The sequence below is a fragment of the Peromyscus eremicus genome, chromosome 4 (assembly GCF_949786415.1).
Source record: "Peromyscus eremicus chromosome 4, PerEre_H2_v1, whole genome shotgun sequence".
NCBI lineage: Eukaryota > Metazoa > Chordata > Mammalia > Rodentia > Cricetidae > Peromyscus > Peromyscus eremicus.
In genome coordinates, this window is record NC_081419.1 from 75,237,303 (window position 1) to 75,264,417 (window position 27,115).

Sequence of the window (27,115 nt, forward strand, 5' to 3'; positions counted from 1 at the left end):
ATAAACACTGCCTATTGCTAAGTCATACTATGTAAACAGATTTTTTTGGCTGTGTTCCTATCAGTGTTTCAGCTGAGACTTATTTATACTTCTCAGGCTGATACTGTCTAAGGTTCAGAATTTTAGGAAGTGTTTATAGGCTCATACTTAAGCAAACTCTGTATAAGGAAGCTGTACCTACTGAAGTTAGAGTAAGGCAGTAGTTATTTAGAGTTTAGTAGAATCCTCTAAAGAAATTATGAGAAAAACAGGGTATAGCTCTAAGGCCCAAGCAAACTCTCTGTGTTGTCTCTGCTTTGCCATCTTTGAAAGATTATCTTTCCTTTCCATTTTGTTTTAAAGAATTAATTATTTAATAATGGTATATTATTAATATGGGACATATCAATAGTGGCATATACACTATGGGTGTGGGTATCTATGTGCTTCCATGGGTGAAAAGAGTTGTGACCTTGAGGAGTGTCATTACTCCAGTGACCAGGATCTATATAAGTCACTCTGTAAATACATGTTATTGTTCCTTTTTAGTGCATATGTATCAATCTTATCTGCTGAATGACATAAAAGAAACTGTGGTTGACTGTGCTTTTTATATTGCACTTAACTGAAATGTATTCTGCCTTTGTATTTTGAAGATAAAAGAAGAAAATATTTGATATCTGATTTGATACTGGGAAAATTAAAGGAGAATTGAAACAGACTAGTAAAATATTTTCAGAAATATAATTTTTTATTAAATATTAAGTTACTTATGGTGATATTTTATGTGTGCTGAAATGTTATTTTATTTGTATGTTAATAAATAAAGTTGCCTAGAGATCAGAGGTCATAGCCATTGAGCAGAAGTCTGGCAGTGGTAGCACACACCCTTAATCAGATCACATGGCAGACAGAGTCTCTGTGTGGCCAAGGACACAGCCAAGAAAGGTGACATGAACTTTTAATCGCAGTACCAACCATAGAGACCTGGAGGTCTATACAGACAGGCAGTGACAAGGAAGTAATGTGGTTGGGTTTAGAGACAATGAGAAGGCAGAACAGAAAGGCAATAAAAAGACAGGTCACATAGGAGATGGTAGCGAGTTTTAAGCTAAAGGGAGTCACGGCCCTTGCTATGATCTCTTAGGCTTTAACTCTGTATTTGGCTCTGTGTTTCTTATTTACTAAGACTGTTTAAAATTTTATCTACAATTACTAGATAGGGTTTCTTTTTGTTGTTGTTAGTTTACACAAATTAGAGTTATCTATGAAGAGTGACCTCAGTTAATAAAAGGCTTTTCTAACAATCACTGTAAGCAAGCCTATAGTGCATTTCCATGATACAATTGATGTGATTGAGCCCCAAACCACTTGTGTGTGTGTGAGCTATCCCTGGAGAAGTAGTTCTGTATTGCACTTGAAACCAAGTTGAGCAAAATACAAAGAGCAAGTAATTAAGCAGTGTTTCTCCAAGTCATCTGCCTCAGTTTCTACCTCCAAGTTCCTGCTTTGAATACATGATGGACAACAACTGCAAGCTGAAATAAACATTTTCCTCCCCAAATTGTGATCATGATGTCTTATCACAGAAACAGAAAGCAAACTGTGGCAGGATCAATATAATCTTCAATAGAATAGCTTAGAGATTTAAACTTTTCCTATCAGATTTTTCCAAAATATCTCTAAAACTATTTAATAAAGTAAGAACTGAAATGTAGTTTTAAATATAAGACACTTCTACATTAGAGAAAGAGTTAAAACAGACAATACCTTTCTGCTTTCTTTGTCCAAGTGTCCCTGTATATTACAAGTGAATCTAGTGTAACCCAGAAGAGAAGTGACTCTACTCAACTGATATTAACAGAAGCTGAGTAGAGAGCTTAAACATCCATCTTGTCAGGCTGCCAATGCAAAGCTGTTCTCCAGTTGTTTTGCATCAGAGAGAGGCAGGATGTCTATCTTGTTTGGGGGCCATATCAAGTCCCCTACCTCTTACATATTAAGAAGCATAGTGAGTCTCACCTACTGATGAAGTAATATGCCCTTTCATCCTTTGTGACATGAAAAGCCAAATGGATAGCATGCTGTATTACCTGTCTTGTATCCCTGGAAAGAAATAAGGCAGGACTCTTGCTTCTTTCCAAGGGTGTGAGCTAGAAATCCCATGCCTCCCAGAAGTACAAAGAAGGTCTTTCCCTCACTAGTGTGCTCCAGCTGGGTAGTCAACCTTCCACATACACTGGAAATTGAGGCATCAATCCTAATTTACTGCTACATGCTTGTCAATGGAAGCTGGCTAAAAGCTAAGATTTAAATAAGATCCAAACACCCCATACCCCCGTGCCTTTAGTGAACATTTAGTAGACAATAACAATAAGATGATAATTTTAGAATCACCTGGCAAAAATTTGAAAGGAGCTAAGATGAAAATGTTTTGACAAATCTCAAATATACTTAAAGCAATTTTGAAAATAACAGAAAGCCTTTCCAAAGAAAGAAATTCGTGGAAAGAAAGTTTTATAATTTTATAAATTATAATTATAATTGCTATAATTGCAATTTAGCATGGGAAAGTATTCAGAAAGTGAAAAGAACTCAGTGATGACCTCAAAAGCAGAATAGAGAAGACTTGAAGGGACAAGTTGTTGTCAAGAGCTAGGTGTTGTGGTGTGTGCATCTGTTTAATTCTAAGACTCAGGAGGAAGAGGCTGGCATGCTTAAGCCCAGCTTGGGCTACACAGATACTATCAGGCTAGCCAGTGCACATGGTGAGAACCTGTCTCAAAACAACAACAAACAAACAAACAAACAAAAACAAAAAACAAAACAATAAGCAAACAAACAAAATGGTTGTCAAGTATAACTAGCTGACTGTTGAAGTGGACACTTTCCTAAGCCGGGGGATGGATATTTGCCAAATTGAAATGTTCAGATCTTGACTTTATGTCCTCCGTTATATCGTGAACCTAAAAGGAAAGAAAAGAAATAGAGTAGGTTAACGATTTTAGAGCAGTGTGCTAGATGCAGAGGATAATTTCACTATCTAAATTGTAGCTCAGATAGGCTTCTATGTCCTGACTATTCTCCCTTCCAGTGATGGCTAATCTTGGATGTCAGTTTTACTGCATCTAGAACTAGGCATACAACCAAAACACATACTGGTTGAGAGATTTTTCTTGATCAGATTATTTGAAGCAGGAAGTCTCACGTGAAATAGGGGTGGCACTTCCTGGTGGAAACCCAGTTAAAAAGACAGGGCAGAAAGAACTTTGCTTCCCCCCCACTTTAGTTGCTGTTTTGTTTGAAAGCTCATATATCATGAGTTTTTCTATTCTTCTGTGTGTTTGAATGATTTTTAGTCTCAGTAATAGATTAAATATTCTCAAATATTAAGAGAAACACAATCTATATTTTTTTACTTTAAAAAGTAAGTACTAGAAACAATAAGCTAGACTAACAAGATAGCAATTTCATGCTATTCATGAGATCAAAATGTTAAATATCTACTTCAAGGGGATCATTTGTGAGTAGTTCATCCAGGATGGTGAACTGAAAAATAAATCACCCCTCTTGGGCTTTTCCAAATATATAAGCAGAAAGGACTCTTAGGGAAATATTGACTGTCCTCTAGTGAATCAAAAGCAACCTGTAGAAATTGTAATACTTTCTTAAATGTTACTATAATTTAGTTTGTATGGTAATAGTGTACCTGAAATAAAGTTAAGTGTCTCATTTTGAAAAAGTTGTAGGCATGAAGACTTTGGAGAGGTTCTGTTTGTCATAGCATCCATTTCTACTGAACTTGATGTGGAATGACTTGAATGTCATGCAGCATTAGGCTTTCCATGTGCATCTGGAAGACATTCTTCACAATGGATTTCAGCGGAAGCTTTCGAAGGGCCTTGTCACACCCTCTTTTGATGCAGCCAACACAGCAGTGGAGAGTTAGTAAGACCAGGAAGGGAGGGAGATGGTAGATAGGGACACAAGACTCTGGATTCACTTCAAGAATGAACAATATTTTTCTCACTGTTGCTTACATACTGGTTAGCTAGTTCCTAGAGACAAGTACTACAAGCAGAACTTGAGCAAAGTGTATCTTTGGCCTAGTTATCTGAATTCTTCCTTTCAAACTTTCCCACAGATATCTTCTACTCCTTATTTGAGTTCCTTTTGAACTTCCCTCCCATGTTTGGCCTTGTTTGGCTGCAGAAGACATTTGTGCTTTATATCATGCCTACAGTACTCTGTAATCACTTGGCCACATCTGGGTCAGTGTTTGTGCTTGGGAAAGGAACTGCAATATCCAAGTATTCCCTGTCCCCATCATACCCCAAAGTGTCGGAATGTTTAGGTTCATCTACTTTCTTTCTCATCCTTAGCTATAGTTGTACAATAAGTTATCTGTCTTTTATGACTCCAAGTGAGCAAAGGTTCAGAAAAATACTTAATTTTAGAGGCAGCAAACAAATGGACTATTTCCAACAAGAGATATGGAGTTAATCTCCACAATAAATATAACAGATAATTAGGAAAGAAAGAATCTTGGAAACAAACTGCTCTTCACTGGCAGCCTAGGAGATTAGTAAGAAAGGCTATGACCATTAAATGGGGGGGGGGGTTAACCAAACTATAAAATTTTGGAAAGGATTGAGAATAGACTGCAATTGTCTTCAGAATCCCCCTTTTGAAGGATTTTATATATAAATATAAAGAATACAAATTTTAAAAGTAGTTTTTTGCTTTATTGAGAGTTAAATGTGTTTACTTCTAGTTTTATAATATTACTCAACCATTGATTTTTTTTGTATTTAGATTAGTTTTTCATAAAAAGAAACTAATAAATAATTACTGTATATATTCATGAGAGATTTTGAGAGAATGTAATATTCAATACATATATACATTGTAATATGTTTAAATCAGTTTAAAGATCCTTATCTCTTCAACTACTCACTGTCCCTTTTTGATGAAAATAATGCATCATTACTACCTGTTTTCATCCTAACTACAGTAACATACCAGCAGGTCATGTTTCTGTAGAAATGTAACTAAAAGACAATCAAACTCTATCTCTCCCCTTTATTCTCTATAGCTTCAGGTGACCGCCACTCTACTTTCAACTTCTGTGAAATCATCATTCTAAATGTTCTGTCTATGCACAATGTAGTCATCTTTCTGTGTCTGCCTTATTACACTTAACATTGTACTCTCGATTTCCATGTATGTTGTCAGAAATGACAGCATTGTGTCCTATTTTGTTTGTGTGTATATTTTGTTTCTCTTTTGATCACATGATGATGAGTACCTTGAAGTCTTCTGTGAGTGTGACATTAGTTAATAGTGGCTTGGCTCAAGTAGAGTTATAATTGATGTATGGAACATGATTTTGTAAGACAAAGTACAGTGTCGTGGCTTATTAGCACTCTTCCCTGTAATAAGAGATCTGAGTCAAACTAATGAACTATGAAACATGAAAATGAATCCGTAATGATGTATTATTATAATATTGGAATTATTCTTTGTCTTCACAGAAGTTTTCAAATTTCAAAATTGAAAATTATGGGTTCTGATTTATTTCTAACTTCATGTTCCAGACAAAAAACAAACTAAATATACTCAGTCATGTAGAAGCCCCTGAAAGTTAGAGGAAAGGGTATATTTGGTAAATAAAAAGTAGACCATAAAATAATTTTTACTCTATATATTCATTATAAAGAAGCTATAGTCTTTTTGTAGAACTGTTTGTGTAAATATGATTTTACTTAAGCAGATCCAAAGCTATTAGTTCATTCTTCTATCACACAGAAAACCATCTGAATGACAAAGAGAAACATGAGGAGACTTGGGTTAGGAGCTTTGAAAATACTAATACCAGAACTAGTATTAGAAATCACTGAAAAATTGAAAGTAAGGACTGAGCTTGTCATGCAAAATGACTTTATTATTAGAGTAGAAATCACCAATAAGGAGACAGGTATGGAGAATGAAGATGTCGCTAGCTTGTGGAAGTGTCCAATGACTTGTGGTAAGGTAACTATTTGACCAAAGCCTATGTTGAGTGACATTATTTATATATAAAACTACAGTAAATGCTTTGTAGAGAGGGCAGTGACTGGAATTTGCATTCTTAAGTATCTAGTTTTCTTCTGCAAATAGAAGTATTGATAGAAAGTCATAAAATGGAAAATTTAAGCTAAAACTACTCTAGTCAGAACTAACAAATGCTAAAACAAAAAAATAATAATGTTCAGTCTAAAAGCAGCATATTCTCACAGATGGTAAATGCATGCTCATGTGTAGGAAGATGGTAGAGAATATGTTGGCATAGCAAGGATCACAAGTGAATAAAAGTATTACAGCCGTAGATATCCATAGGACTTGAGACATTAGTGGTGTTACAAGTATGGCTCTGTCTGCTTGATAAGCTTGGTTTCCAATCATGGAGGGAAAGGAGAGCCAAAGCTGGAGTACAGATCATCCAAAGCAAAGATTTCTGTGAGTATTACATTCTCAGGTTATAATTTGACTCAAAGAGCTATTAATTATTTATCCGTTCTCCAGATCAAGAACTAGTTAGAGAAAGGAAGGCTGGACAACAATAGAAGATACAGGTATAGTAGGGAGAGAATCAGAAAAGAACAATTGATTTTAATTAGGTTCAACTAATCAAAATATCTTTCTTGTATTGTCCTTAGAGAGTTAAGAAACAAACGATACTTAGATAAAATTCATTACTGACAGCCCTACCAATATATTTTACATAATCTGCTGTGAAGTTTTTATTAAAGATGTAATATAAAATCAAATATAAAAGAATTTTAAGATAAAAAATTATTTATTCTTTATACCATAATTTATTAAAAACATTTATATGCATATGTAAAATTCTCAGAGTTAAAAAAATACTGTATTTTTAAAAAGAGATTACTGCAACAGGTCAGTTTTCACCTACAAACACTCACACAGAAGACTAAGAAGGAAATAGACACAACATGTGAGAAAGAATAAGCAGAGAAAATTGATAAAAATGAGATATACATTGACAGTTATCACTGGAGCTGAAGACTAAGATGGAGCCAAATGTGAAAGGAAGCAAAGTGCTTTACAACCTTTAGGAGAAATGATACTAATGCCCCAGAAATTCTCCTCAGCCCTTCCTCAATGCTACTAGAGGAAGAATCTCAAGAATTGTAATCTGCGCACATAGAGAATGAAGGAAGAAGATGACATCAGAGAAGAAGTGACACACTATTGTACTGAGTGCCGATGGCTGAGTATGGAAGAATAGATGATGGGTACCTAGGAATTATGAACCATGAGGACATGGATAAAAGGTGGAGCTTACACAGTACTGGAATAACTCCTAGAGAAAGCTGTGAGGAAACTGTTGAAAGACAAAAGTTTTGAGGAAACAGAAGGAGGTCATGTGAGATCTATTCGGATGCTCCCAAACCAAATACCATTTTTTAAAAAAATCTCTCTTTCTCTCCATTTTTGCCTTATTGCTATGAACTTTTTGCTTGATTCCATGAAAGTACTGTCGGCCTCCAATATTCTTGGAACATTAAAGGTAAGTTGTTTGTTGTTGTTGTTGTTTTCCATTATGTCAAACTGAAACTTAAGACAGTCCTTTAAGTGGAAGAAGATGCTGGCCTAAGATTCACTCTGCAATGCACTGCAGCATGTATTGCTCCTGATGCTGGAGCCAGAGTTAAAACAGCTGTCCTAAGAAAAGGTTGACACTGGGAGAAACTCAAGGGTTACATACCCCTTTGCCCAAGTTCAGAAGAGGACACCAAGTCCAAGGAATGATAAGGCCCAGAGATCACAGGAACTGGTAAAAAAATGAAGTGAATGAAGAAGTGGGGGCAACCATTTTCCTTCAATTATTTCTTTCTGATAATGACTAATATTTAAGTATGACTTTCTTTTATTGGATAAAATACTGTGTCCTTTTTCCTGGAGGAGAATATTCTCTTCACATGAGGTCAGTTGTTTACTTTTAGGCCCAAGTCTCTACAATTCACTTCCTGTTTCTTTATGCTGTATTTCTGACATCTGTAAACAGCCCTGTTATAAAGGCAAACATTACTTACAAGCTGTTTCTGTTCATAAAGCAGCACATTCTTTCTTCCAAAGAAATGCTAGAGGTGGATATTTACTTCACTGCAGCTCATGCCCTGCTATAGCTCCTGTGCCTTGTCAAAATAAATCAGCTACCGATCCTCTGGGATTCGAAGATGAAGAAAACATGATTCAAAGGAGGGGCTCAATTAAGTTTTAAGATCATATGTTTCTATAACTTAAAAATTATCTCATTCCTGATAAGTAGATTATAATATTACACTTAATAACATACAAAGATATCTTGTTATGAATCATCATTAACTTGTATAGGGTGATCAATGTGAGTTTGATAGTTAGAAAAATATCATATGACAGGAGCTGTTTTCAAGATTCCATGACTGGAATGCAAGCCAGAGTCAGCTCCACATTCAATCCTACATGGAATTGAGATATGGACAGAGCCTACACCACCTACCACCTACTTTCTCTAGAGAATCATCTCTTCTCAAATCCATTTTGCAATCCTCTTTCAAGAGTTAAGACATCAATTTGCATTTTTTTCTTTCCAACTTGATGGCAGTTCTGTCCTTAGAATTCAACTCTAGTATTTTGGAGATTTGTTCAATGTTTTAATTTTAAAAATTTGTGCAAACAACAAAAACACCAAAAGGTCTCTTTTCAAGTATGAATCACTCAGAACTTTGATGAACACTTCCAAAGAGTAATATTTTTTAAGTAAGCAATACTTTATGAGCACTTTATATTCAATATTAATGATATTCAAGGTGAAACAAAAGTGATATTTATCCAATAAAATTGTTAAGGAAGCTCTGTAAAGAAAATTCAATAGTTTTGAGCAGAGTCAAATTGCCAGTGTGTAGAAATTTTGTCAATTAATTTTTCTATTTCTATTTTTAAGAACATTGATAGTTTCAGATAGATATGGCAACATGAGATCATGGCAGTTTTGCTGGAGACTTTTTTGCATCAATATTCACTTCACAACCATCCATTTTATTTTTATAATTGATCATAAATTCTCATCCAGGAAATGCTGGAATAAATATTAATAGGTCAACTTATTCTGTGGAGCAATTTGTTCTATAAGAAAATTAGAATTTTTAAATCATGGGTATTCAGACTGTTCTCTCCTTTCACAAAGTTCACTACATTAAGTAGTTCATGGGTTCTCCTCAGAGAGGGGCTTGAATATGTTCATCCTTGCAATTTTAAGTGTTATGTTTGGTCTAAATAGTAGCATTTTCTTTTACTTTTCTCATTTTGCTTCAGGAACATGAGAAAAGAAAAAAAATACACAAGAGAAAAGCAAATGCTTAATTTAAAAGACAGATCTTTCAAGTAAACATGTCTCTTTCCTCAACCCCATCTTTTAAAATTAAATGATTTGGAAGAAAAGTTGCAGGAGAGTGTCAACTTCTTGTTCAATATAAATAATATATGTCCACAAGAGACTACATGGGAATATGAAGGAGTCACAGGAATATATATGGAAGAAGCTAAATAAATTAAAAAGCTGACAGCATTTCCCCAAGTCAGAAATTCATTTCCATGTTAAAATATTAAAAAAAAAAATCAGAACCATCACATTCTAAAACAGCAAATCCAGCTCTTCCCTGGGAAAATAACAAGAAAATGGAGTTACTGAGCCTGAAAAGACCTCTGTATAAAGGTACTGTTTCTATTATTTTTTTCTTCTAAGTAAACTTGTCTAGAGACTTTAATCTACAAGGACAGGAGATTGTCACAGGAACGCATTTAACTGTGGGAATGAAAAGGATGAAGGCAACACACTGATTTCAAAGGTGTTGAGGATGTCTTAGCAAGGCACTAGGATACATTTACTGGAAGTTTTATTTCAGGTAATCGCTAAATTCCGATTCTATACAACAGGTTATCTGATGTTTGGAGGGATACTGGGAAACAGTAGCTGTACAGTTTTTTAAAAAGGCAGAGGTAGCATATTGTATAAAACTATGGTTTCTTCAGGATGTTCAAGATATCTCAAATTAGTAATATGGATACAATATATGACTACTGAAAGCCAATGTTCATATAGAATACAATTAATTCCTCATTCCCCAATAAACGAAGAAAGTTATTGTCAATATAGTTAAATTATAAAATTCCTTTTTATCTATAATGTGTCTGGATCATTAACACTGTACACACATTCACATATGTATATGTTGTAATTTTTAAGTAAGCCTGTGAAATAATAAACTTCCCTATGTCTTTTTCAAATATCCATAATATCATTTATCTTTTCTAAAAAGTGACAGTAAAGGATTGAGTAGATTGTGTGTGTGTGTGTGTGTGTGTGTGTGTATGTAATTGTGTGGAAGAGGCCATGCATTTGAGAGGGAATTAGGGGTCATATGAGGAGTTAGAGTAGGAGGGCAAATTGGATAAATACAGTATTTCTGTATGAAATTCTCAAAAAATACAATATATCTGAATCATGTTTATTTATATATTCATTTAATAATTTTATTTCTATAAATATATAATTTAAGTATATGGGTGTTTTACTTGCATTTTTGTCTGTTTGCTATGTGAATGTTGTGTCCTCAGAGGCAGCAGATTCTGTAGAACTGGAATTGCAGAGAGTTATTAGCCATTATATGGTTCCTGGGAAGAGAACCCAGATCCTTTTGGAGAGCAAGAAGTGCTCTTAACTGGAGCTACCTTTCCAGACCTATTTACCTTATCTTTAAAGTGAGCATGTGTGTGTGTGTGTGTGTGTGTGTGTGTGTGTGTGTGTGTGTGTGTGTGTGATGTGTTTGTATAGATGCATGTGCACATCGAGGACAGAAGTTGATCTCAGGTCAATTCCCTGATTACTTTACATCTTATTTTAGGAGACAGTATTACTCACTGAATCGGGAACCACAGATTCATCTCAGCTGGCTGGCCAATAAGCTTGAGGGATCCATTTATCTTGACCTCTCCAATTCTTGGGTTACAGACACACGTGCATGCCCCTGCGAGCCTTTTACTTGGGGGACTCGTGGTCCAGATTCATATTCTCAAAGCTTTCCCTCCACTCCCTGTTTCATATCTGTTTGTGGGGGAATGAGTGTAGATTTTTATAAAAAGTATGGATTATATATATTAAAACATATTGAAAAATTCATATTGTCTATCCTCGATATACATGAATTCTTTATTACTGAATTTTATATGCTAAAATTAGTGTTATTTCTTCAAAAGTCAATGTTAAAGTTGACTTGAAGCCTTTTTTAGACATGTGCATATGCATATCTGAAAAAATGTGTCTATTTCTTTACATATTCTCAGCTGAGTCTTAATAAAATTGTGATACAGTAAGCAAGTGGGCTTCTGTCACCTGTTTGTCACCAGGCTTTCTGCACTTTTTGGTTTTCAAGAGAAGGGTTGAAAACTATTTTCTGATGCTCTTCAGTGCAATAAGATATGATATATCTTCCTGTAATATTTTTGTTAGGATAGACTTCACTCCTGTTTGGTTATGCCCATACTCTCCGGGAGTTGACTGTTACTGAATCACTCATGTATTACTGTGTTTTGCTTAACAATGGGAGACAAGGTCTGCAAAATGCCTCATTAGGCAATTTCTTCTCTGCAAACTTCACAGAGTGTATTCACACATGCCAAGACAGTTACAGCATCACTGGGTCATGTAGCTTTATGTGACTGCTGTCATAGCTCTGGTTTTTTCACCGATTGAAAAATACCCTTATGTAGCAAATGGCTGTACTTTTAGTGTCTTTAGACAGAAACAGGAACTACAAAGTTCTATTGATTGGTTTGTAGAAGCACTGTAACTGTAGGCTCATTGCTAACCTAACCCTCTATTTCCCCTAGGAGAAATGGTTCAATATTTGCCAATTCACTGTTGACAGCAATTTAATAGAACATAACCTCAAATAACATAAATTGATTGTGTATGTGTGAATGTGTGTGTGGATATAGTTATACGTGCTGTCAATGACTGGGTGTTTCTGCTCTTTTATGTCTCATTATGGGAAAGTTATTTGGTTTAGCTGCGTTTTTTGTCCTGTTTTAGTATTTTAATGAAATGGTAGGAAGCACAGGAGTACACATAATGGCATTTGAAGAGCGTTGATTACATCTATAGATAAAGAGTAAGCACATTTTGCAAACCTTTAACATCATATCTAGTTGCTATTCCAAACATCAGAGATATAAAAATGAAGCTATCAGGTTCTAACATAGAAGCTAGCTCATCAAGAACGGTTAATATCAAATAACTGTGTATAGTACAACACGGCTGTATTCCTGTGGGGGTAAAAAATTGAGATAACACTAAGAGTGATTAAGTAGTGCTTAAGGAAACTTGAGAAGTCCTCTACAGAAGAGAAAGCAACTTCAGTATATTTTAAAGAATAAATAGCAATTCTCAAAATTAATAATGCAACAGTGATAGACTAGATATTATTTAGAGGGAAACCTACGTGGAGGAATTAGAGGAAGTTCATGTTCATTATAAGAAGAATTAAATAGACTCAAGTTTAAAATTATAATTCAGTGATGGGGGCGTGGGCAGAAGCTAAAGCTAGGACACATTTTTCAATTAGCTAGAAATGGCCAATTTTGATGGATATTCATAGTGTGCTTGTTAATGTTTGAGTTAATTCTGTGCTCCTGGGCCATGCTATAGAGCAGAACACATGCATTCCTGAAACCTACAAGGAAATTCTATGTCAGAACTGGATATGAACAGAGTGTGTGCCTCCTAGGGGAGGCTAACAGCTTAGTATTCCTCTGATTTTACATGTGGTTGTTGGCACTCCTGGTGCTCACTTGAGACATGATCTGACAAAGTGTGACATGAGGTTTCAAAAGGATATGCTACCTTGTGTGCACTTGAACATCTGTATGAGCAGCAGAGGCATGTGAGGGGCTTCAATGAAATGACAATCTGATAGCCTACTGGCACAAAGAGCAGATGTTTGAAGTAGAGTAATGTGGTTAGAAATTGAATGAACATTATCATTCTCTGTTCTAAATGGATGGAAATATGTAGTTATCCTTATCCAAACTGAAACTATAAATAATATAGTCAATGAATAATAAGAAAACAATAAAATATGAATTAAATTCTCAAACTTGGGAATAAGCATTTAATATTTCTGAAGCCAATAACAGGTTTACCTACAGAGTGGTAGAATTATACAGTGTTTATTATCTAATCTAGCTGCCTGTTGAACACTATTAGATATTTGTATATTGTTTTCCCTGTTGAGAAAGCATGTGTTGTTTCTGAGACTCAGTAATCTTGCTTTCTTAGTAAGTTTTGCTTTCACAGTAAGAAAACTACAAAATTTCAAAAGATTTATTGTTTGATTTGCTTGAACAAATAGACTCATTTAAACTTTTAAACTTGGAAAGTAGCTCAGTTAGTAAAGGGCTTACTCAACTGTGAGTAGCTGAATTGGAGTCCCCAGTCCACATAAACACCAATGCTGGCAGGAAACACCTATGCCCCAAGCCTGGGGGGATAGTGACAGTTGGATCATGTGACCTTGTTGGCTAACCATCATACCCACAAAAGAAAGTATTAGGTTTATCCTGCCTCAACAATATAAGGTGAAGAAGTCATTGAAGAAGACCTTCAAAGGTTAAACTCTGGTTTCCACAAGTTCAAAGAAAGAGAGTAAAACTGCACACATATGTGCACTTATGCATAACACATACCTACACACACAAAGTCACACAAATGAATGCATTTAGAAGTAGGACTGAGAAAATATTGTAATACTGATTTCAAAATGCTATTGTATTGAAATTTGTAAATCACCATTATCAGGAAAGTAAAGGGTGCTGAAATTTTCCAACTTTTAAGATAAATTGACAAAGTGATTTTTTTCTGTGTGGACATTGTTCCAGACATGATATTTTGTGAGACACAGTACATTCTCACTTATATATAGGCATGTGTTAAATTTTTAGCAGCAAAGATGTATTAATTAAATGCTTTGTAATAAGGAGAAGCACAAATTTCAGGAAGGGGTAACCACCAAAAAAATAAGCATCACTAGATAGAGGAAATTAGATTAAAAATAGCACTTTACACTTTGTAAACCCTAGCTTCCTCTCACCCTTCATGATCAATTACTGTGTAACCCAACTGAAGAGTTCACTATGTGAGAGTATGTCTACATATCATGATAACTTGAATATTAAAACTAAACATTTAGACATAGTTGATTGGACTGGATTTCTGGAACTTTAATTCTAACTGACAGTGATGAGGTAATCCTCAAATACAAAGACAGATATGTCATTTCTAATAGAGGAAGTGTAAATATGATAAAGTTCAAGATTGAAAAAATTGAGTTGCTGGTACGTCTTTTCCATTATGCAAGTGAAATAAATAATCATAATGAACTAGGCTGGATATTTTATGTATCTGTCAAATGAACAGTTCTCTAAAAGTAAAAAAAAAAATGGACTAAAAATATTTTAGTCTATTGTGGTGGTATTTTACTTGTACTGAAATGTGATTTTAATTGTATGTTAATAAATAAAGTTGCCTGGGGGTCAGAGTTTTAGAGCCATAGCAAGTGCGTGGCGGTGGTGGCACACGCCTTTAAGGACCTGGAGGGCTGTACATACAGGCAGTGACAAGGCAGTCATGTGTTTAGTTTACAACCAATGAGAAGGCAGAACAGCTAGACTATATAAAGACATACACACAGAAAGAGGCCCTTTTCGAAGAGCTCTCTTGGCTGAAGCAGGAAGGGTAAGGCTCTTAGTTCTGACCTCTTGGCTTTCTTCTCTGAATCGGCTCTGTGTTTCTTATTTAATAAGACGGTTGGTTACATCTATAGTCTATGAAGCATTACTGTTCAGTTTTCCTTCTCTTTTGTTTATTTGTTTCATTCTTTGCTCATAGAATACAGCTGGACAATAGTCTCCGCTTCTTCCACTCTTTCCAGTCTCCTCCCATTTCCCTAGTCACCCAGTCCACTGCTCTTTTGTTTACCACCATGATTTTTGTTGTTGTTTGGTTTGGTTTTTGTTTGTTTGCTTTTAATACATCCCAATGGTAGTTTCCTCTTCCTCCAATCCTCCCAGTCCCCCATACTCACTGCATCACCACCACCTCCACCTCTCCTTCTCCCGATCCACTATTCCTCCATTTCCCTTTAGAAAAGAACACGCCTTGCAGGGATATCAACTGAACAAGATACGATAAAATTAGGAACAAAACCTCTTATCACCACTGGGGGAGGCAACTCAATAGGAGGAAAATGGTCCCAAGAGAAGATGAAAGAGTCAACACTGTTAGGACTCTCTCAAAAACACCAGGCCAACAACCATAAAGCATATGCAGAAGACCTAGCTCAGACACATGCAGGCTCCGTGATTCCTGCTTCAGTTCCATGAGCCCCTATGAGTCCTACTGAGCTGATGTCTATGGTCCTGTAAACTATTACATGACCATTAGAGTCCACATGCTTAGAAAGCATGTCTACAGTAATAATTATACTATCATAAAATGGCTTTACTCAGAAGTTGCTGAAGATATTAACTACTTAACAATTTATTCAATAAAATGTGTATTGGAGATTGCAGATGTTCTTTATAAAATAAAACTGAATTTGCTTTATTTAGAAGATGATAAATAGATTTAAAAATATTTCCTTTCAAACATGTTTATGTGTGTGTAGCTCTTGATTGAATTATTTTTTTGTGGATCAATAACCTTTGATCAAAAACTTCTTTTTTTTTCTCAGTATAACATAAATTATGCTTTTAGAACTTCAAAACAAGTCAAATCTGATGGTCAGTTTTTCAGAAGCAATCATTTCAATGATTATAAAACTACCACCACAACAAAACACCAAGACTCTTGTGTGATATCTTAGTGACTATGTAATTCACTGCCATTAACACTTTCAAAGTTATTATTGCTTTCTAAAATAACTCAAAAATAACTACTTTGAACACACTCCATTCTTTTCCAAATGATACAACTTTTTTATTTGTGTAAGGACCAAAATTAACCCCAAGAAATGTAAATATAAGGACTGGAGGCTGGGGAAATGGATCTCCCATTAGACCAGTGTTCAATTTCCAGGATCTACAAATATCAAACAACCATCTCTAACTCCATTTGTAGGGTTTTTCAATTCCTCTTCTGGACTTCATAGGCACAACATTACATGGTGCTCAGGGATGCATACAGACAAAAATCACACACACACACACACACACACACACACACACACACACACACACGGAAGAAACCTATCGTAAATGCATTAATTGTGTGAATTGGGCAGCTATCTAGCTTATTAGAGGTTAAAACTCAAAACCATTTGGTATCAGTTCTAGTGAAAAGCCTACATAGGCTGAAATGATACATAAAAGCAACATGAGAGAAGGCATTTAGTACACGGATGTACAAATCGAAATAGTCCAAAGTGGAAATTTATTTTTATTATGTTGAAACTTGAGAGTACCCAAGAAGCCCCTGGAATCGTGTAGTATGTGGATGGCTGGGCTGGAAAGAGAACTTGGGGTTTTACAGCTTTGAAAGACATGATGATTCTTCATTCACATGTAATCTTTGATCAAAATATAGTTTCTTTAGACATCCTTCTTACCCAACTAAATATCCTCTATGTATTTATGGACTGTAATGAGATACAGTATAGTCTTTGCAACTTCCTAGCAAATATTTTATGTTAAGCAAGTACTTATACTTGTTCCTGAAAAATGAGATTGAACCTTAAGACTATAACACAGAGTGCAGTTTCTAAAACCTTGTTGGAATACCCACTCAGATATCTCCACTTAAGAAAAAACTTCATTTTAAACATCTATATAAATCACAGTCTTATTTAATTTGAATCTCTAATTCCTGTGTGTGTGCAACACGCAAACATTTGGTGCACAGAGGCTAAAGGAGAACATAGATTCCCATCTTCTTCTGTGTTCCACTTTGTTCCTTTGAGACAGGGTCTCCCTTTGAACCTAGAGCTCACATATTCCAGCTAGATGGGCAGCAAAGGATCACTGTTCATTGTCTTCTCTTCTGTAACTGCCTTTAATTCCAACTCCAAAGTGATCAAATGCCTCTAACTTCAATGAGCATCACTACTCAGGTGAACATACTCAGAGATTTGTATATTTATACATAATTAGAAATCAATTAAATCTGTTTTAAAAGCTTTTCTTATTTCATTTTAAAACCTATAGATGTACTATTGGGAATTCTTTGAATTTCACACAACATATTATTATCATATTTCCTTACTCTTCTCCAACTCCTCTCATATCTACTACCTCCTTAACCACTTACTTCATGTTACTCTTAAAAAAATAGTCCAGTTTGTGTTGCCCAAATACTGTTGGATGTGAGGCCTTTTCCAAGAGCCTAGTTGACATACCTGTGATCTCACACCTTTAAGAGAAGTGATTCTCCCTCTTTCAAAAACTATCAAATGTTTTTTTCAATAGTTCTTCAGCTAAAAGTGGGACACACTGCCCAAGTCACAATCTTCATGAGGGATTTTTGCCTTAACTGACTTTTTGTGGGTCTTTTGCATGCTGTCACAACCATTATTAGTTCACATATTTAACTCCACTGCTGTATTTCAGGGTGGGTGGATGTTTTCTTGAGGTCATTCCACCCCCAACTCTTGCAATATGTTCTTCCTCATCTCTTATGAAGATCCCTGAACCTTGGAGAAAGGATGTGCTATAGTTGTTCCATTTACCACTGAGCACTCATGATTTTTTTTTTTGTCTTCACATTTAGGTTGTGTGATTCTTTGTATTCACTGCCCTCTTCTGAAAGATGAAGCTTCTCTGATGATAGTAAAAATCTTATTTCTATACCCAGGTGATTCTTATGACAGCTTATTGCCATTAAATCATTAAAAAGAATCCCAGTATAAAACAAAATTTTGTTCTGTATCTGATTAACCCACTCCATACTCAAACATTCATAGTCTGTCTCTTCTTAAGGGCAGAAACCTATTGGGGAAAAGAGAAAATGGCCAATCTTCATGACTGGGTTAGATTTCCTTTTTTCCCACATACCAGCTGCTATTTATGGCAAATCACAAGTTAGATAAATGAGTAGAAATTGAAAATGACCTACACTATTATAACTGTTGCCTTGTTGTAGCTAGGTGTATTGGATAATGGATAGTTGAGTTGACTTTCTGAGTGTCTCAAAGACCCTACAATTGGCTCCTGTAAGCAATTTTGTTTATAAAGACGATGACTTCACAAGTCAGCTGCTTTTTCAAAATTTTTTTTTATTTTATTTTTGAGATTCTAATATAATTGCATCATTTTTTCTCACTTTTCGACCTTCGAAACCATACCATATATTCTTCCTTGCTCTCTTCCAATTCATGGCCTCTGCTTTCATTAACTGTTTTTACATATATAATCCTAAACATAACTTGTACAGTCTGTATAGGGCCACTTGTATGTATGTTTTCAGCGCTGACCATTTGATATTGGATAACTAATTGATGTGTTATTCCCTTGGGAAGACTATTTTTCCCACTCTCAGCATTCGTTAGTGACCTGTAGTTCTTTATGGAGTGTTCATAATCTTTCCCCCAACCATTTTGGGATGTTAATTGTTGGCCTTGTTCAACTCTCACTTAGGAAATCAAGTTGATGGTTGCTTTAGATAAGCCTAAATTCCTCTGGGGTTAACTCTTCTGTACTGTGATAGAACTATCACATTCTTGCTAGAAATAGCATTGTGCATACCACTTTTCTATATGATCTTTGGAAGGTGTAATCAACAGTGCTTCCCTGATAGTCTGGTTATGAAGATAAATAGACAGTGACTGTAATGTTGTAAGCATGCAATAGGTGTTTCCCCACATCCCAGGAATTAGAAGGAGAAAACAGATACAGTGTTAGAGGAATTATGAATCAGTTCAACTAAAAAATCCCAGGCAATGTAGTATTTCAGAACATCATACAAATGTTACAGACTTCAAACAGTTCAGACTTCCTTACTCATTGCACTGAATTCATCTTGATAAAATGTGGAAGGGAAATTAAAAGTGCAATTAATCTCCAACATAATTATTGCAATAATTTACAACCAAATTTATAATGTATATTTCTATTTGATTTATGGTTGTTTTTTAATTGCAAGTTGACCCCAGGATGTTTTGTCTTTTATTCTTTTTTTTTTTTTTTTTTTTTTTCTTTTTTTTTTTTTTTATTTTTTAATTTTTATTTTGCAATACAATTCAGTTCTACATATCAGCCACAGATTCCCTTGTTCTCCCCCCTCCCGCCCCCCTCACCTTCCCCCCAGCCCGCCCCCCATTCCAATCTCCTCCAGGGCAAAGCCTTCCCCACAGACTGAGATCAACCTGGTGGACTCAGTCCAGGTAGGTCCAGTCCCCTCCTCCCATGCTGAGCCAAGGGACCCTGCATAGGCCCCAGGTTTCAAACAGCCAACTCATGCAATGAGCACAGGACCCGGTCCCACTGCCTGGATGCCTCCCAAACAGATCAGGCCAATCAACTGTCTCACCCACTCAGAGGGCCTGATCCAGTTGGTGACCCCTCAGCCATTGGTTCATATTTCATGTGTTTCCGTTTGTTTGGCTATATGTCTTTTATTCTTAAGTGTTGTTCACAAAATTAGACTCTAAAAGTGTGAGTTCTATTTGCATAAAAATACTGTCATATGATTGTTCGTCATTGTGCAATTTATTTGATGAGAAAGATGAACTAAATCAGGCATCATGGAAAACAATGAGTCCTTTTATTTTGTTTGTTTATATCTTCAACATGTCAACAGAGTTCAGCTGTGAAAATTAACTACATGACCCATGTAAAAATATTATGACAACTTGAGTTAAAACTTAGCCAATCTAGAACTAAGAAGTCTTGGATGATGCTCACAATAAAGTGTAGAGAAGTTGTTAATATTTCTTTATTTCTAAATTTGCCAATGAGTAATCTAAGCTTAAGTCTATGAATTTCCCTTCATTTTAAATTTTAAAATATTGCATTCTAAAGATACAAGATGTCCCACATCTAGTATCCTGTTATGAGTGAGTACATACCATGTTTGTCTTTCTGAGTCTGGGATACCTCACTCAGGATGATTTTTTCTAGGTCCATCCATTTGTCTGCAAACCTCATGATGTCATTGTTTTTCTCTGCTGAGTAGTATTCCATTGTGTATATGTACCACATTTTGTTTATCCATTCTTCAGTTGAAGGGCATCTAGGTTGTTTCCATGTTCTGGCTATTACAAACAATGCTGATATGAACATAGCTGAACAAGTGCTCTTGTGGTGTGGTTGAGCATTCCTTGGGTATATGCCCAAGAGTGGTATAGCTGGATCTTGGGGGATGACTGGACTGCTACTCACATCACCAGGTAGGCTACCTGGAAAACAGGACCCCAAGAAAGACACAGGGATCGCCCAATGACAGAGAAATGGAATGAGATCTACATGAACAGCCTGGACATGAGTGGGGGTAGTGAAGGGCAAGGGTCGAGGGAAAGAGAGCTTGGGTGAGTGGGAGATCCCAGCTGGATCAACAACAGAGAGGGAGAACAAGGAATAGGAGACCATGGTAAATGAAGACCACATGAGAATAGGAAGAAACAAAGTGCTAGAGAGGCCCACAGAAATCCACAAAGATACCCCCACAACAGACTGCTGGCAATGGTCGAGAGACAGTCCGAATTGACCTACTCTGGTGATGGGATGGCCAAACACCCTAATTGTCGTGCTAGAAACCTCATCCAACTACTGAGGGATCTGGATGCAGAGATCCATGACTAGGCCCCAGGTGGATCTCTGGGAGTCCAATTAGCGAGAATGAGGAGGGTTTATATGAGAGAGAATTGTTGAGACCAAGGTCGGATAAAGCACAGAGACAAATAGCCAAACAAATGGAAACACATGAAATATGAACCAATGGCTGAGGGGTCACCAACTGGATCAGGCCCTCTGAGTGGGTGAGACAGTTGATTGGCCTGATCTGTTTGGGAGGCATCCAGGCAGTGGCACTGGGTCCTGTGCTCATTGCATGAGTCGGCTGTTTGAAACCTGGGGCCTATGCAGGGTCCCTTGGCTCGGCCTGGGAGGAGGGGACTGGACCTACCTGGACTGAGTCCACCAGGTTGATCTCAGTCTGTGGGGAAGGCTTTGCCCTGGAGGAGATTGGAATGGGGGGCGGGCTGGGGGGAAGGTGAGGGGGCGGGAGGGGGGAGAACAAGGGAATCTGTGCCTGTATGTAGAACTGAATTGTATTGCAAAATAAAAATTTGAAAAAAAAAAAAAGATACAAGATGTCATTGATTATCTGTATATTTTGAAGAAACAAATATAAACAAAACTCTGTTTAGTTTGAAAATGAATACCAGTTGTATGTAGGATGTAGAAGCTTGTAACTAAGTAGTTACGAAAAATAGATGCAATTGGACGATCTCCAAAGAAAGAAGTTGTCAGTGTTTGCTGTGAATATTTGGAAATTGATTTGCTATTTATGTCTACAATAAATTGATACTGAATTTTGGTTTATATAGTTTAACCTCACTAATGGTGACTGAGATTTTAAGGATCAGATTCTTACTTATATTATAAATCTAATAACAAATAAGAGGAGGTTCTAACGTTGAACATATCTATATCTACCATATTATTTAAATCTTCCAAAAATTAAAAAATTAATTTTCCTTCCAACAGACAACTGAAGTGAAGAATACCAAATATGACTTGTTACACATCCCAGGGCTGGTAAACTACATTGGAAACTGAAACTTCACACTTACTGGTACAAAACTACAAAGGTCTCTACTTGTCTTTACCTACCTATAGCCAGCCACACACAACATATACAAATCGAATCAGAACATTCTAGAATGAATTAATTAAAAGCATCATTAGACATCTTCAGAAGAAAAAAAAAACACATTCAGCTTTTATTTCTACAGGAGGCAAAAATATTCAAACAATGAGTCAAGTATGAATTACGGCTTCTCTCATCATCAGAAGTTATAAGCAGAGAAATGTCTTGTGATTTGAAAGATATAACTCATTTTACTGTATAAAGAATTCATTACAACTGCATAAGAAAATAGACCAAAACTATATGTCCTAATCTGTGCCTATTAGGATGGCACTTATTGGTAGGCACACTGCAGCAATATCATTTATTCTTCTGACATCAAAAAATTGCTTTGTGTCTTTTATTATTTAAGCACCTTGTAAGTATGCTTGTTAGTTTGCATATTACAGCTGTTTTAGTGTTTGGAAACAGTATCTCATTATGCAGTACCATCCTTCATCTTGTTTCTACCTCCCAAATGCTGGAATTTTAGATTGGTGCCACAACACCTAGCTTACAATTTTTAGCATTCACTTATAAAATCTTGAGGAAGAATTCTGTATGTTTTCTCTAGGAAAAATTTGTGGCTTATCTGTTTATAGAAAATTTCATCAAAATGGAGAATAGTTTGAGAAAGTTTGGAATCTAATAGCTTTGCAAATTCAATTTGTTTTTCTAATGCTCCCAGTTCTGGTATCCTTTTACAGAACAGCATTGGATAAAAATTATAACACTTAAAGATTGAAAAGATAACAGTATTTATTTTTAATTTCATTTTTCTCATTGAAGAGAAAGTGGCTGACATCAACTCCCAGTATCCTTTGATCCAGCCTTTTATTATTGCAGCCTTTATATTAATACTTCCAGGTAATTGCAGCAATTTTTTAAATGTACACCTGTCTTACTCAAGCATATAGCCATGAATGATGGCCTACTATTATTTATCCCATTTTTCTAACCTTTTAAATAACTTTTTTTGTTTGGGTAAATGGTACATTTGAATGATGACAACATTGTTAGGTTTCTGTTTTAAAAGCTTAGCCTGGAAACAGTTTCACAATGAATGATTTGAAAAATACAAATGCCCACACATCAATAACATATCCATCCCTTGGTCTATTTTCAAGCACTTTTCCTTCCTACGATCACTTACTCTTTCATGTGAACTGTGGGAATGAACAGGCTCTAGCAACATCTTACCTCTAAGACTAAAAGTTTTGGACACTTTCATTAAAATCCAAACCAATATTCCTCATTTTCAATATATTTAAAATTACCCTTTTACTTTTTTATATTATTTTTATCTTGAATTAATGATACATAGTCTATATCTAATATTTGATAACCATTATCCTGGTGTCATTTTGTTAGCTATCCCATATTCATTACTAGTATAACTGTAAATATAAATTTAGCCCTTCATCAATAGTTTTATTGTAAAATAGTCAAGTGAAAACAATAAACTATCCCACTTGAAGAAAACAAGTGTTTATTTTTTTAAAGTCAATAAGTGCAAATTGAATTATTTATGTGCCGAATATGTTGTGGGTAAGGGAGTTCCTTGTGTGTTATGTGCTATCGATCCTCTGAGGACTCAAAGTCTATGCAAGGATGCAGAGAAGCACATGAAAGTATTTAGGTGATTCGGGGTCCCATTCTCCTTGGAGGTGTGCAACAAATCTTAGGACCACGACAAAAAAGTAATTCATAGATCCAAGGAATAGAATGAAAATGGGATACTGAAGCTAATTCTTGAAGTATAGAAAATACTATGGATGAAGAAGAGAAGAACCCACTTCTAGAAATTATTAAGGAGTTGAACAAATTCAGTGCAAAGTGAAAAATGTTGATGTTGCCAGAAGAATATGGAAAGAAACTGAAAAATAGGAGGTGTAAGAACAGGTTAGGCTAATACTTAGAAAGTCTTTGTAAGCTTTGGTAAAGTATATGGGTATTCTAGGAAGTGGACATGATCAGACATTGTTAACAAGGAGAAAATATTGTCATCAGAATCATATTACAAAGACATCTTTGCAACTGCTAGAAACAAACTGGAATAAGGTAACACTAAAGAAAGTATTTAATATTGGACACCTATAAAAATTAATCATTAGCTAATACATATTACTTTGCAAATGAATAAGGCAGAGAAATGACCTTTTGTGGACAAAGAATGTGACATTCACAGCTCAGCTATTATCAGAATACAGAATTTGATGATGAGATACGTATTCCCTGGAGGGCAGATCTTCTCAACTCCAGATTTTATGGGCAAGTGTAAAGGAAATTAACTTTAGGGAGGTTCCTACAGAGGATTCAATACATTTCCAGTCATTATGGCATCATTTACTGTAAGCAAATTATTATTCTTTTATCTTTGAAGACAGCTTTTCTCCCCCTCTCCTTTTTTGTCCTTACATGAATCTTTAAGGCAGAACTTTCTATATTATAGAATATTTTAACTGAGTTATGAAATGTCATAGCCACGGATCACATAAGGCATTTGAATTGCAGGCAAATTGTAAAAAACTTGCATTTAATATCATGCAATTTAATCAAAACATAAATAGTCACATACTAGTGGCAGTGCAGTTGTATAACATCAACCCACACCCTACATATATATGCATTTATTTCATGTGGCTGCTCATGAGATAAGAAAAACTTGTAACATGCTCATTTGTTATCATCTTTTTATGTTCCTCACTAAAATTCGGTTAGCTCCCAAAATGCCAGCATTTTGAAGGGTTAAAGCTGAAAGCAAAATTATAAATGGGAAGAAAATTAGAGTTCATATAAAAATGAAATAGAATAAGAGATGTGATTCATTGTTTAGTTACTGCTTATGGATATGTTCCCCAATACATATATTTGCAATTATACAATATCAGAAAATACTCAAGAATTTTCAGAAATTTGTTATTGACCATTTCATAGACACAAAACACATAGCAACACAAAATACAGATTTCTAAAACACAAAGTACGTTATAATTAAATTTGTGATAATATTTATGCTCATAACAAATATCATAAAAGAATATTTATTAAGGTAAAATCTATATAACTATGGTCCTAAATTCTTTGAACATAGGGTGCTATTCCCCTTTTGGTCAAACAACCACAAGCATTTTGAAGATATACATTTGTGTTAACTTTATTTAATAAGTTAATATTAATATGTTGAATGGGCTGAGTCATGAGACTGTATGTAGTATGATTTAAACCAAAAAGTGACTTATGTAGGTAATGCAACAATAGTATTCAAACATAAAATGAAGGTAAAATACAACTTATCCAACATAGGATAGCAATAGGGTCAGTTTCTCAGTTTTTCTTACTTTCTTCAGGCTGCTTATAATGTTTTCTTATAACCTGTAAAATATTTTCTTGGTAGGGAAAAGCATCTAACAGAAATGTCAGTGGAAAGATATCTCACCTGGTTGGTTCTTGGGGTGGTGGTGAAAGGCATGGTGATATGGCTATCATGAAACTTATCAACTTCTCCAATGGCTTAACTGCAGGATCTTATTGTTCTTGGTATCTCCACTTGAGCAATGGGAATTAAGGAATGGAACTTTAAAGGAATAATGTGAATGAAATCTGAAAAAAAGAGACAACGTTTGGGGATAAGGTAGAAAACTTATCACAGATAAACAGTCTCCCATACCCACATACTCAAAATAGGTATGAGCAGATCGTTTCTTAGTACATAGGTCTTACTTTCAGAATTTCCTACATTGTAGTTTTAATAATCTGGAAGAAATAGTAGTTTCATAATATTGCTTTAGTCTGATTTGATTTAGATTTTAGAAGATTTAATAAGAATGTCTGACATACTCTTAAATCATCTGTTGCTGGGATTATTTTCTTACATAAATATCATATAGTTCTTCAAATTATGAAATTTGTATTACATTACTCCTTACTAAAATAATCATAAATTAATTATTAATATTAATTCAATTTTTTGTAGTTGGCTTACCAGGGAGAATGCCTTTAAAAAAAATAAAGCAAACAAACAAAACTGACTATTCCTATCACAGCAGCTATCAATTGCCGATAGCTTCTCAGCTAAGGGGCTTCACCCACACCTCCATGTTCCTGCAGGGATTTTGGTCTGACTTAATCTTACATAATCTTATGCATGCTGTCACAGTGGCTGTGGGCTCATATATGCAGCCACCCTGCCGTGTCCAGAATACAGTGTTTCTTTGAATGCATCTGCTTCTGACTCTTAAATTCTTTCTACTACCTCTCCAAAGCTCATTCTGAAGACGTGGGAGGAATAGTAGTTATTTAAATGTCCCTTTTAGGTCTGAGTACTCTGAAGTTGAAATCTCTTATTCTCCACACCTTGACCAGTTGTAGGTCTTGGTTAATAATCATCTTCTGCAAATAGAAGCATCTCTGAAAAGGGTTGCATCTTTAATCTATGGATATTATGATAAGGCATTGGGAGTCGGTTAAATACTATGGCCGTTTTGGAGAATAATAGTAGCAGATTCTCCTCTAGGGCCTATAATATTTTTAACTACAGATGTTTGGCACTTTTAACAGTTGCTAGATATAGGTTTCATCTCATGAAGCAGGGACTTAGATCAAATCAGAATGTGGCTCTTTACCCCTATGGCGTTTGTGTGCTATTGCACCGGTAGCATATTTTGCTATGCCAGTATGTATTCTAACTCACAGTGTGCAGTTCATGGTAAGACTGTTGGTTATTTTTCTCCTCCAGTGACACTCATAGAAACTTCTAGCATTGTGAAATATAAATAATAAATGATTTCCAAAAAGACTAGCCATATTGTGACAATACCAGACTTAAAATATATTTTCATATGTGATTGCATGTATCATTTTTTTCAGTCATATACATTTAAGAAGGACAGAATTTAACATGTTCAAAATGTCCACATCAAAACACAGTTTTAATTAAGGATTTAGTCATATAGGAAATTCAGTGGGTGATATTTTATCTGTGTCCCCCAATACAGTTTATCTGAAGATCGGAGGAAAAAGCCAACCACTATAGTAAACACAGAGGTCAGGAAATGGTAACACATGCCTTTAATCCTATCACTTGGAAGGCAGAGATCGGGCTAGATCTCTATGAGTTCAAGGCCAGCACTAACCATAAAGGTCTGGAGGTCTGTACAGACAGACAAGAATTGACAAAATGGGGCAGGAAGAAGA